This window comes from Falco naumanni, unplaced genomic scaffold (genome assembly GCF_017639655.2).
Source record: "Falco naumanni isolate bFalNau1 unplaced genomic scaffold, bFalNau1.pat scaffold_70_arrow_pat_ctg1, whole genome shotgun sequence".
Lineage (NCBI taxonomy): Eukaryota > Metazoa > Chordata > Aves > Falconiformes > Falconidae > Falco > Falco naumanni.
The window spans coordinates 27150-40362 of NW_024427562.1; the positions used below are offsets into that span (position 1 = coordinate 27150).

Consider the following 13213-nt stretch of genomic DNA (forward strand, 5'->3'; position numbering starts at 1 on the left):
TGGCAGCCTCCTGTCCCTCTCCGGCCACCCCTCCGCCTTGACCCACCTCTCCTTGCCGCTCGGTGCCTCCCTTCCCCTTGTCCCTGCCCCACGGGAGCTCCGGGGCCGGGGCCTGTGCTTGGGCAGCCCTGGGAAGGGGCCATGAGGCCTAAGGGGCCCGGGGTCGGGGCTGGTGTCCCCCCAGGGCCCGACTTGCAAGGCAGGGATGTCCCATGGCCTGCTGGGAGAAGGCGTGCCCCAGGGCATGCTGGGAGCTGTAGGCTCAGGACCACTCCATGGCCAGGTTGTTCCCAGGGCATGCTGGGAGCTGTAGGCCCGGGGCCACCCCATGGCCATGTTGTTCCCAGAGCATGCTGGGAGCTGTAGGCCCGGGGCCGCCCCATGGCCAGGTTGTTCCCGGGGCATGCTGGGAGCTGTAGGCCCGGGGCCGCCCCATGGCCAGGTTGTTCCCGGGGCATGCTGGGAGCTGTAGGCCCGGGGCCGCCCCATGGCCAGGTTGTTCCCAGGGCATGCTGGGAGCTGTAGGCCCGGGGCTACCCCATGGCCAGGTTGTTCCCAGGGCATGCTGGGAGCTGTAGGCCCGGGGCTACCCCATGGCCAGGTTGTTCCCAGGGCATGCTGGGAGCTGCCATTGCCCACCCTCAGCCTCCTGGCAGCGGTGTTGGGCTGGGCAGGCGCAGCCCGTGCTGGGGCTGTGGCCCGGCTGAGGGGACCTGTGGCCAGCCGTGGGGCGAGGGATGCCCCTTGGGCTGGCACAGGGGTGTCTGCTGCCTGCTGGCTGCCCAGGGGTTCTGTGGGGAGGTTCCAGCCCCCCGCTGTGCCAGGCCCCGGGGCAGCTGGAGTCAGGCCTGGCCGGGGCAGCCCTGGGGGTGAGCTGAGAGCTAAGGAGGGAAAGAGGTGCCGGCAGGTGCCCCGGGCACAGGCACCGGGCACCCCGACTCGCAGAGCCCCCTGGAGCTGCCCCGGCGTCTGTAGGTCCTGCAGGAATAGGGCTAGCGTGTTTTACTGCTGGCTCCGGCAGGGCTCTGGCTACACCTGTCCTGCTGAGGGACTGGGAACATGCAGCTGCCTGGGAGAGTCACCAGCCAGAGTATGAGTGCTCCAGCCTTGTTTCCCTTGCTGGAAAACACTTCATTTTTAAATACAGCCTCTCAGCGGCGAGATCCAGGCAGTCGGGATTGCTTCCTGTAGGGAGCACGCTGGTGACTGGAAGCCGCTGCCTTCAGTGGCAGAGCTGGACGCTTCTCCTCGCTGACAGGACTAAGTTATAAAGAATCACTCGGAGAGGCTGCAGCTAAAGCAGTGATTAACTCGACCTATTGAATAAGCTCAGTAAGGGGTGGCAAGCTTTCTGAGGCACCTGGGCTATACCAGTCGATGAGGTTAGTAGGGTAACAGTGTGTTGCCTTCAAGACCACACAGCACAGAGAATAAATGAAGGTCTATAACCACACGTAGAGTACAGGTGCCCCAGGAAAGTTCAGCTGAAGTTCACCAGGTTGTTGACCACCAACGATCTCTAAAGACCCCAAGAAAGGCCCCCAGGAACAAAGTGACATATGCACGTGCCTTATGCATATGTAAATAATTTTGAGGAAGTAGTTAGTGCAAAGTACATCTTCCCATCTGAACATGCTCAGAAAGGACCCTGAGGGGCTGGGTATTGAACGGTGGAGCGCGTTGATGGGTCGTAGCATGTTTTTGTTCCTTCTCACACAAAATTCATTTTGTTTTGTGGGTAAGCAAAACTGCATATTGAAATGTGTTTCCTTGATTGGCAGTTTTTGCATAACACGTGGGATCTCCAAACCTGCAAACCTGTTCTGCAAACGTGTTATGCAGTTTAAACCCTGGTGCCTGAAAACCCCAACAAGGACACATGCCTGGAATAAGGGTTCGCAAGTCTGGGGTATACCATGGTTCTGTTCCACGATTCACAACAAATCGTTCACGAACAATTCCTGAGCGGAGTGTTCTGATGGGGTGGGGGACTTATTCCCATGTTTCAACTCTGTTATCTAGTTTGGACAAAAATGTTTAAGGCACCAAGGCCATACCCCATTTATTAGCCATTTGAATATGCCAAGCTGGGGATAACATGACTTTCTATTTGTGGTGTATGGATTCACCGTGGGGTCTCACTACATACTAGTTCCCCCCTTTGCAAGGGGCACAGATCCCCTGCCCAGTAGGCAGCTCGTTGAGGGGCCCACCAGGACCTTCTCTGCCAAGCTTCTTTCCAGCAAGGTGGCCCCCGCCTGTGCTTGTTCCTCCTGGGCTTGCTCCTCCCCAGGGGCCGGAGCTGGCACTTGTTGGACCTCATGAGGTTCCTGCTGGCCCCTTTCTCCAGCCCAGCCCGGTCCCCACCTGCCAGCACAACCAGTGTGGTACCAGACACCCCCACCCGCCATTCTGTGGGTGCCAGCAGTGCCCAATGCCAGACCATCCCCACTGGGTTCAGGCACTGAGGGTGAAGCAGCCCCAGCTGCGGGACGGATGGATGAGCTCCACAGGTAGATCCATGGATAGAGGAAAGATTTAACATTTCAGATGAGGGGGCAGGCCAGGGGGGTCCCAGCCCTGCACCCCACCAGCCGCTCACTGGCAGGGGAACCCATTGCTCTTGTGGGAGCAGCGCTGCCACCACGGGGGCTTGCAGAAACGGACACAATGGAGCCGGCAGTGGCATCTCCACCAAGCCTTTGGGCAGCCCCACAGGCGGGAGCAGCCCTCCTGCAGGCACAATCCTGCCCAGCATGGTCCTGAGGCTGCCTGCCCACGTGCCCTGCCCACAGGGATATGGTGCCGGGGACTGGGGTCTGCTGGGGTGCTCCTGCCCGGCCCCACGTGGATGGTGCTGCCCAGGCCCATGGAGCTGATTCTGTCTGGAGTCATGGGGCTCCTCTTCCTCATCCCCATTGGGCTCCTTCTGCCCACCTGCACAGGGCTGCTTCTGCTTGGCCCCATGTCCTCCCCTTGGTCTTTGTCCCCATCTGCCATCTTCTCCATGTGCGCATCTGTCCCCAGCAGCTCCACTCTAAGGCCCTGGGGAAACCCTCTGGGCTCCAGCAGCCCTGGATAGAGCTGCTCCTCTTTCCTGCTGCTCCTCTTTCCTGGCGGGGGGGAGGGAGACAGCTGTGGGGTGGTGGTGTGCGTGGTGTGTGTCCCACTACAGACCGCCTCTTGCCACTTGGCCATCATTACTTGCAGAAACTTTTGGTACTGCCTGGTCACTATGAGGGTGCCCTGGACGATGTGGATGAGCTCCCCAGTGAGGTTCTGTGTGACCGTGGCCGTGGCTGAGGGGCTGCTGGGGGTGGCTGCACATCGATGGGGCTCTACGCCCTGCCCCTGCCATCCAATGGGGAACTCCTCATGCTTTGGCATCCCTGCCATCCACAAGGAATTCCTCCTCTGGCAGCTCCAGGGAGAGGCCCTGGCCAAGGGCGATTCCCAGCTTCCCCACTGGCACCCAGGTTGCCCTGATGGACCAGGAAGGTGCAGTGCCGGGCAGTGCCACTGGCTCTGCCATCACACCAGGCCAGTGGTGTGGGACACAGTAGAGGGAGCCCGGGGTAGAACGGCCAGTGCATGACAGGGAGGGCAGCAGGGCCTGTGCAGGCTGGTGCTCCCTCCACAGAACATCTGCACTCGCCCTGCAGTGGAGGATGGGGAAGAGAGAGAAGGCTGTTGCCCTGCAGTGCTCATGCACATCTGCAAGCCCACGTGTGGAGGTCCAACTTCTGTTAGGGAGGACTGGCAGGTTTCTTGGGCAGGCACTGGGAGGGCAGTCAGGTGTTGTGTTGCCTGAAGATCCTGACTTCTTCTTCCTCATCCAAAGTGCCAGGAGTCACAGAATCACACGATGGTCAGGGTTGGAGGGAACCTCTGGAGATTATCTAGTCCAACGCCCTGCAAAAGCAGGCTGTGCTAGAGCAGGTTGCACAAAATCCTGTGCAGGTGGTGCTGGAACGTCTCCAGAGGCCTCTCTGGGCAGCCGGTGCCAGGGATCTTAAGCTGGAGTGCTGTGCGAGGGTCCCTGCGCTGGTGGGGGGCAGTGCCTGGGCTAGCTGCAACGTCAAGGCACTGCCAAGGGGCAGGGAGACGATGAGCACAACAAGCCCATGCCACGCTCCCTGCCTCCCCACATGACAGTGCCTGTGCCCAGGTCCCTGATGGCTGCGGAGGCCACCTGGCCCTGGTCACCCTCTACCCTGGGGTGCGCTGGAGCTGTCTTTGCCCTGGAGCTGTCTTAGGCTCGCGCTAGTCCACCCAGGTGGACTAGCCTCCTGAGACCTTCCTTGCACCCCAGACCCCTCTGCAGAGCCTCAAGCACTCAAAGGAAGCCCGCTGGACTGGGGGCCTGCCCCCCTAGACTCGACCATTCCCCTTGAGTCCCCACGGCACTCCTCCATAGGTGTCTGGTATGCCCCAGAGCCTTCTGTTGCTCAACTAGCCAGACCTTGGGAACCCTCCCGAGGCAGTCATGGTGACCCAGGCACTCTGTTTGTCCCACAGTCCCTCAGGGAGCCCTGCAGGGTCCCTCTGGCCCCCTTAGCACCTCTGTACTCTGCATGGAAACCTTCCTGAGTGCATCATGGTGCAGGGACATGGCAGTGCAGTAAAAGCAGATACTGTGGTGTCGCTGGGGTGCCCGGAGAACTACAGGGAGGTCAGAGCTGGGACCACCCATCCCATGCCCTCTCCTCGCTGCCCGTCAGTTCTACTTGGGAAAGACACCCTGGGTTCAGGCTTCTTGTTCCAGCTTTATTGAATTGCAGCCGTTCTCTGGAGAAGAGCTGCACCTCTGCCTGGCTTAGCAGCACCAGCAGCACAGTGATTGCAGGGTGCATCGTGATGTTTGCCGCACCCTTGGAGTGCTCAGGATGGAGGTGGTCTGAGCTGCCAGGGAGCAGATGGAGGGTTCATTGTCTTCCTCCAAGGCCTGAAGGGCTGTGATGGAAAGAAACGGAGCAGAGATGAACTGCCGTGTCTGCGAAAACCACCAGGCATCCCCTCCAGCCCATGCTCCCTACTCCCTGCTGCAGATCTCAGCCAGCTTCTCCTCCCTTTGGTCCCTCAGGAGCTGCCCAGCAAGCCCTAGGGACAGAGCTTCATCAGACCCCCCACTCCCCAGCGTGCTCCCAGCAGCACAGCCCCCAGCTCAGCTGGCTGGGCTGCACGCCCTCCTCCCCCTCACCGGGCTGACCCCAGGGAAGAGCAGTAGCTGAGGCCGGTGGGACTGAGCAAGGCAGCCCCCGAGCCCACCTGCATGGTCAAGGGTGGGAGAGAGAGGCCAAGGCCCTGCACGGGGCAGCCGAGGCTCTGGCAGCCACAGGGCTGCTCCTTGCTGCCGGTGCAGCGGCGGGACTGGGGCTGGGCTGCCAAAAGCGGGACCCTGGGGGCTGTGGCTCACCGACGAACCTGACGGCCGTTGCTCGCAAGGTGGCCTGAGCATCCTCCAGGTATGGCAGGCTCTGATTCAAGTACTCTTCGGTCCTGCGCCTGTCCCGCCGTAGCTGGAGAGAGCACAAGGGTATGGGGTGTCACACAGCCTCCCCAGCTGGCCGGAGCAGTCCCGCCTGCCAGCCCCCACCGCTGCCCAGAGCCCTCCCTCCCGCTGGGTGCGGGGAGAGGGGTGTGGAGAAGAGCCCTTGGGGCTCTCTTCTCGAGGACAGGGAACAAGGATGCAGCTCCAGGCTGTGGGCTGCGGGCTGCAGCAGGGCAGGTGAGGCACAGCTGCAGAGCGCACAGGGCAGACCCGTGGGGCAGCCCTCGTCCAGGGGTTGTCCTCACCAAGCACTCTGCAATCCTCCACGCCTGATGGCTCTGCAGAGGTTTTTGAGCGTTTTCCACTTGAGGAGCTCTGCTGCAGCGAGGAGGGCTTCCCTGGAGGCCTGCAGAACAGCAGAAACTGGGAGGTGGCACCACGGCCTGGGGAAGGAGACCTGGCATCTCCCTGCCTTTTCCTTTCTTCCTGGGGTCATCCTGCCCTTAGGAAGCTGGGAGGTACCCTGGCCCAAACATCTCAGGTTTTCATCCCTACATCACTGCTTAGCTTTGGAATCTGTGCCTTGGCCACGCTGTGGATTTGGTCGCTCATGTGAAAGATGAGAGGGAACAAGCCCATTTCCACTTTTGTCTTCACCTGCCTCTTGTTTTTCCTCACCACAGTCTTCATTAGGTCTCTGAAGAGGCTGATGGAGAGCTCTCTCAGCTCGCCGAAGCCCTGGCAGAGAGAAGCAGAGTAGGACTTGCGTCCTTGTAGGTAGCTGTCCCCGACCAGCGCCTGCCTGCCCACGAGGCTTGGGCTCCCCCATCAGCCTTACCGCAACAAAGAGGGGCAGGAGCTTCTCCATCAGCTGGACAGCGATGGGGCTGGCCTTTGTCTTCTTCAGGTGATCCACGACGTTTCGTGCAACCGCCGGGGACTTCATCTTGATATATCCACAGTGCACATCACACCAGTGTCTCCGCTCGTGTGACTACGTCCTCAAACTGCTGTTTTTTCTCACCACTGGCCAGTACTCGCCCCATTGATGACACAGCCAATGAACACACCAACCACTTTCACAGTGAGCCTGTCAGTAGCACCTTATCGTTCCTGGTGATCACCTTCACCTCCACCAAAGGCCCTCATGGGCAGCAGAGACACCACTGTCAGCAACCTCTTTTCTTGTCAGGGCTGTGCTTCCCAGTCGTGTTTCTCTCTGCTGTTGAGGACAGCAGCGTTTGCTCATGTTCTTGGCATCCAGTTTCAGCTTTAAGATTCCAGGTGCCGTCCCCTCGGCCTCGTCTGCTGCTGCTGATCGTTTCCCAGTAAGGGACAGACCTTACGCACTGCAGGTGCTGCAAACTGTGCCTTGCACAAAGGCACAAAATCTGTCTACAGCGCTGTCTGGGGTGCCCTCTACCCTGCCTGGTGAGGCTGCATCTGGAGTGCTCTATCCAGTTCTGGAATTCCTAGTTCAAGAGAGATGGGGAACTACTGGAGCAGGTCCAGTGTATGGATCCAAACATGAGGGGACCTGGAGCATCTCTCTTAGGAGTAAAGGCTGGGAGCTGGACCTGTTTACCCTGGTTTTCACCCTGCCCTGGTAGCCATGTGAAAGACATCAGAAAAGTTTTGCTACCTGCTTTCTGTGTTGAGAAATTTAAGTGCTCCCTTTTGCATTCGTACAGAGCCCAAGTGCTCCGTGGAAACCTCCAGCCACAGCTCCCCCAGAGAAGGTGTCAAGAAGGTTTTCTCTTGCTGGATCTCACCTTGCCCTGGTGCCTATGTGCAGGACACCACAAAAGTTTGGCTACCTGTTTTCTGTGTTGAAAAATTTAAGAGCTCATTTTCGCACTCGTACAGAGCCCAAATGCTCCACTGAAATATCCAGCCACAGCTCCGCCACATAAGGTGCCACGGAAGAATTCTCTTGCTGTTTCTTACCCTGCCCTCCTAGCCATCGAAAGGCACACCGCAAAAGTTCTGCTACCAGCTCTCTGTACTGAGAAGACTGGCCACTCACCTTTGCACTCATGCAGAACCCCAAAACACGTTGGCAAAGTGCAGCAGTGCTCTCCTGGAGAAGGTGCCAGGCAGGAATTCTCTTGCTGCTTCTCACCCTGCCCGGGCAGCCATGTGAGGCACAGCACAAAAGTTCTGCTCCCTGCTTTCTGTGGTCAGAAAATTGACCCAACACTTCTGCACTCATGCAGAGCCAAAAAAGTACGTCTTGGGAGCAGCACTGCTCCCCCCTGGAGAAGGTATTTAGTGGCTTTATTACTTTTGCTACAGAAAGGAGGCGATACAGCTGGTCCGGGGAAAGGAGAAAGCCGACAGCTTAAAACAGGCAGGGGAAGGCAGGGCAGTTAGGACTGCCTTTATGGAGTTCGGCGCTGTTCGCGTAGGCACATACACCTTTTGGCGCGTCAGTGAGTGTAGGGAGTAGGGTTATGACACTGGCTGCATGTGCACAAACTCGTGCTCTCCGTTATCTATGGGTTGCTTTTATGGCGTGTAGAAACTAGGTTGCAAAATTGAGCCTTGGAGTCCAGAACGAGGCAGCACTGTATTTGCGGGAATCCAAGTAGTGTCTTCTCTCCCCAGAGCCACACCTCACTTGTCCCCCTTCAAACCTTGCAGCCGGTCACTTGGTTCACATGTTATCAGAGAATACCAAACAGGTGCAAGAACATGCTGGTACCTACTCCCTGTGAGAGCTTGTTCAGCACTGCTGTCTTTCTCAGCTGCTGGTCAGCCAAGACGACTGCCTCTGTGTGTGACAGCTGGCATTCCAGCGGTGACCTCTGCACGCCGCACCAGCTCCAGCTGTGCCGTCTTACTGGCAGCTGGCTGTAGCCCATCCAGCTGTGTCAACAGCAAAGTGCCGCTACACAAAAAAGTCAAACGCCATGAAGCAGTCAGCCGCGAGTGGAGCTGACAGCAAGCGCCAGCCCTGCCAGGCAGCCATGGATGGGAGGAAGCCCAGACAGAACCACCCGTGAATGCCCGGAAAAGCAAGCGAGGCTCTTGGAAGTGCCGCAGCCCGGGCAGGTCTCTCCTAGGGAACCTGTGTCCCCCCAAAGCCTGCCGGGGGGAGAGGCTGCGAGTGGGGGTTAAAACCGCCACAGCCCCCCCCCCCCCCAGCAGGGCCACAGGCCACCCTGCAGCACAGCTGGTGGGGCTGCCCTGCAGCAGGGAAGGGCTGCGGGTTTCCCTGGAGAAGTGACCCCAAAATGTGAGGCACATCCCAGCTGGGGCTGCTTCTCCCGCAGGCAGCTGCCCTTGGGCAGGCGGCTGTGCCAGGGCTGCCTCCCCCAGCCGGAGGGCCTCCCCCAGCCCTCAGCAGCACAGGGGTGTGGGGGCAGGAGAGGAGAGGAGGGTCTCCCTGAAACCCCCATCTCAGCTGCTTGCCTCGCCCTGGCCTTCAGGACAGCAGGCACTGGCCCCTTTGGGGATCTGCTGGCAAGAGTCCCAGGGCACTCCCCCTTCCCCTTCTGGGGATGCATCCCATCCCCGCAGCAATGAGCAAAGCAGCAGAGAAGAAGCCAGTAGTGGCCCCTCTCCCCCAGTTCCGACACCCACATTCCTCCCTCCCTCCCAGTTCTTGAGCCATATGCCAGCCTCTTCCCCAGTTCCCAGGGCCATACCCCTCTCACTCCCCGACTTGTGCAGCGATGAGCAACCAGACACAGAAGAAACCAGGTGTGGCCCCTCTCAGCATCCCCAGTGTTTTTATTTCAGGGGGGCCCTGGAGGGCCCGGCCGCCTCACTCGGTAGCGGGGCAAGGGGAGGCGGTGCGCATGGTCCCCTGAGCCCGGCTCATCCTCCAACAACCTGCGCAGCCACTGCAGATCTTCGCTGATGTCCGGCAAGCGGCGGAGGGGGCTGCAGTCTCTGTCCTGTGGGCTGGACATGCTGCGGACACGCTGGCGGGGCACGGGGGGCCTGCGCTCCCCACGGTCGTCAGAGAGCCTCCGGCGCCTGGGACCTCCGGGGCCCCGCTGCTGCTGCCGCTGCCGCCACCCCTGCCACCGCCACAGCTCTACTTGAGGATGGAGCCGGCCGTGATGATGGCGGGCTGCCCCATTGTGGTCCACCTGTCCCTGCAGGCGGCGGATGGCCACGATGCGCCCCCGGCAGATGGGGCAGGTGGCAGCGACGGTGGTGTCAGCCCAGTGCTGGATGCAAGCGTGGCAGAACGCATGCCAGCACGGATCCACAGCAGCGGGGCCCTCAAGGGGACCCAAGCAGATGGGGCAGGTGTCCTCCCGCCGGGAGATCCTGGCGGCTCCCAGTGCTGCTGGCTCATGCCTGGACGCCTCCATCGCTGGTGCTGGAAGTTGGTGCCCTGTCAGCTGCTGGCGGCACTTGCTATCTCACCTGCCACTGGCAGGGCTGGATGGGTGCCGCCGGCAGGACTCGAAGGCTCGGGTGCTGCTGGTGGGTCGTGAAGGCTCGGGTTCCACGGGCAGGACTCTGGCTCCTCAGCTGCTGGCAGCTCTCAACGTCCGGTGTGCTGTGGCAGGTCTCGATGGCTTGGGTGCTGCCCACAGGACTCCACGTCTCGCACAACGCTGGCAGTACGTGACGCTGGCAGTGTTGCTGCGCAGCCCAAGTGAAGTCAAGGGGTGACTGTGACCCTCTGGTGACATCACAGTGGTCTCAGGGGTGCACCTGCAGGCGCACCCAGGCGCTCGCCCAGCCTCAGAGACAGACCCTGTGATGCAAAGCCCCTCCGGCAGCGTTGCTTCACACCTCCGTGTCTGCTCAGGCCCCTTTCAGGTGGTCCCTGCTGCTGCTGGTAGTTGTGCCAGCATCACACGCTGGTGCAGTGGTTGGGGCTGGCAGAGTCCTCCGGGGGCCACCTGGTGCCAGCCCCTGTTGAAGGAAGGTCACCCTGAGCCGCATGGATGCTGGGCACCACTGGAAAGAGCCAGGCTCCATCTTCTTTGCACCCTGCCTTCAGATAGTGACCTACATGGAGAAGGTGCCCTGGGCCTTCTCTTCTGCAGGCTGAAGAGTCCCATCTCTCTCAGCCCCTTCTCACCAGAGAGATGCATTGTCCAGATGGTTGGCATCAGAAAGTTTGTGAAAAAGAAATATCACGGCCCAGGCCTTCCCTAGAGCCACACACCCACCACAGAAAGCCTTTGGAGACAATTGATGGAGAGACATGTCCAGAACTCTCCCCTACCTCTGCCGTGGGCCAGAGGCAGTGCTAGACCTTTGCCTCCCTCACTGGGGAGGGACTCCAGGACACATTTCACAAAGGTCAGAGGCTGCATCATCACTCCCATGCTAGAAAAAAAAGAGCTGCCGAGATCAATCCCACTGTGGGCAGTTTCTCTTCTGTCTGTTGGCTCGCAGTTCTCACCCAAACTCTCGTGTTGCTCTGCACTGAAGCTAGGCAAGGTCTGGTCCTGACTTTCAGGACGGCCCCAAGTCCTCTCAAGTCAGCTGGATGGCACCATCAGAACTGGGTCCTGTGACAGGTCTCCCGGTCCCAGAGCAAGCTGTAGGTGCTCCCTCCAAACATTTGAGCCGAGTTTCATTAGGCAGGAGCTGCAGTTTTCAGGGTATGTCCCTGCCACGCAAATCCATTCCTGACCCTGCTACTTCTTGCAGCGTTATTCAGGTGGCGGAGAAGGGTCCGGGAGCTTGGATTGCAACCCAATGCCTACTAATGAACAGGCACCAAACCGCCCCTCTCTAACCCCTGCCAGAGCAGAGGGATGCACAGACCACTCTACAATCACACCCAAGGACACAGCCAGAAAAAGAAAAGCTTTTTATTTCCTTTTTTTGGGTTGGGTTTTTTTTTCTGTAAATATACAATCACAGAAGCCTCTGCATAACATTCTCAACAGGACAGGCAGCTCCGCGGCCCTGGGGGCGAGCACAGGCTGCCAGTTCCTGGCTCTGCCGTGCTGTGCTCCGGAGCTGCCCCTGCTCTCGGTGCACGACGCCCTGCTCCTCGCCCTCCGCAGGGAAAACTGGCCCTCCTGGTGTCAGGGTGTTGCCTTTTTGTAGGTGATGTGGAGGTGCTGAGCCACGGGCTGCATACCATTACAGAAACAGCAGGGAATAACTGCTGCATCCGTCATCGCATCTTTACAAATGGGACATAACAACTCCTCTGGAATGGGATCGTCTGAGGAGGAGAAGGAAGGCTCCTCTGGTAAAAAGGGAGGCTTTCCTTCTTCCCTCTAGCATAAGCTTCCCTGGAGGAGAGGGGGTGAGGGGAGGAAAAAGAAAAAATTGAAAGATGGGTAAAGGAAAACTTTTACAAGCTTTGGATTTTATCAAACGAGGGTAATAGATGGAAGCCTTCTCACGCCACATTGGCCTTCTACAATGTAGGCATTTAGGCTAAATGACTTTTCTAGAGCCACAATATCAAAAGAAGGAGGGAGGAACAGTTTTCTTTCTGCAGAACTCTCCTATCCATTGGATCAACTCCAAAATTAGCTCAGACTGGAAAAATGATTGCTTGACAGCTAGAGAGCAGGGGAAAGGAATCCACCCGCTCCTTTGCCAGAGGGTAAATGTAAATTGCTGGATCAGGGTAAAGTTCGTCCCCAAGTAATTTCATTTTGTAAATTAAAGAAGTCTGTGCTACAGCTTCTACAACAGGAGATCCATGACAGAAAAAGAGAAGTGCTACCGAGTGCATTTTCCAACAGCCACTCGTGAGAGCACACAGTAGGCATTTCTTAGTTTATAGCTACAGGAAAACTTCACTAAAAGTTGGAGGGGGAGGAAATCTCAGTCCAACAGCTATTTATTAAATTTTGCAAGAAGCTTTTGAAACATAAACCAGAAGCAAAACGAGTTTTCTCGTGCATAGCTGCACGTAGAGCTGCAATGTTATGGTTGGAAGCTAACCACAGAACCATTATGGAAGAACTGCTGGAGGAGAGAGCCTGCAAGATTCAAAGTAAGCCAAAGACAGCCCAATGGCTACAGAGCTGTTCCAGAGCAGGAATTCGTGCTCTAGATTGTGTGAGCTTGGATTGTCTTCTTCCAGAATAGATGATACAGAAAATCTGTGTTGGTCTAGTACTTTCATGGGGGGTGGACCACCAGGTTCACATCAGGTTCACGCTAGGGAAGGAGGAGAGGTACGTGCAGCATGTACAGCATCTGACTTGGAACTGAGACTACCTGAGAGATCTTTGGGCCAAAGATAAGGCTTTCTCCATGGAACACTAAACCTAGAGTCCAAACTCCACCTCATGTCACACACAGACTGTTCTCAAGAGCCTTATCCTTGGGTGCTCAGGAGGCTGGAGCTCACCGAACGTCTCTGAATTTAGGTGCTTAAATGCCTACTACACTGCTTCTAAAAACAAGACTCATTGTTTTCAGTAGCTAAAGTCTGTCCATGCTGATAGACCAAAGCTAGTGCAAATCTGCCCCTCAGCACTGCTGTCTTTATTTTGTGTTACATTTTCCCGTGGGATTTGACGCTGCAGACAGAGCTGTTTCCTCCCTACCAGTTCAGTATCTAAATACATGTCTTTGTACATGCTTTAGCTGTCGTTTAACAGTTACCTGTACGGTCTCTCTCTTTTGCTTTACACATAAGTTTAAGGGTCTAATTTTTAAATAGCTTTATTAGGTTTTCCCACAACATTCCCTAAATCGAGCCATACTGCTTAGCTTTGCACTGCGTTAATTAGAGACACGGTCTGGAGCATAATGTGAACTAAGAACAGT

At 57.7% G+C, this 13213-nt stretch overlaps 1 long non-coding RNA gene across 1 annotated transcript; it reads right to left on the minus strand.

Moving 5' to 3' along the window:
* Window positions 1-5047: 5047 nt before the first annotated feature.
* Window positions 5048-5821, minus strand: LOC121082320. The gene is made up of 3 exons (XR_005825978.1): window positions 5797-5821; window positions 5417-5519; window positions 5048-5100 (listed from the first exon to the last, which is right to left on the minus strand). It is a non-coding gene; the product is annotated as an uncharacterized LOC121082320 (long non-coding RNA).
* Window positions 5822-13213: the final 7392 nt, after the last annotated feature.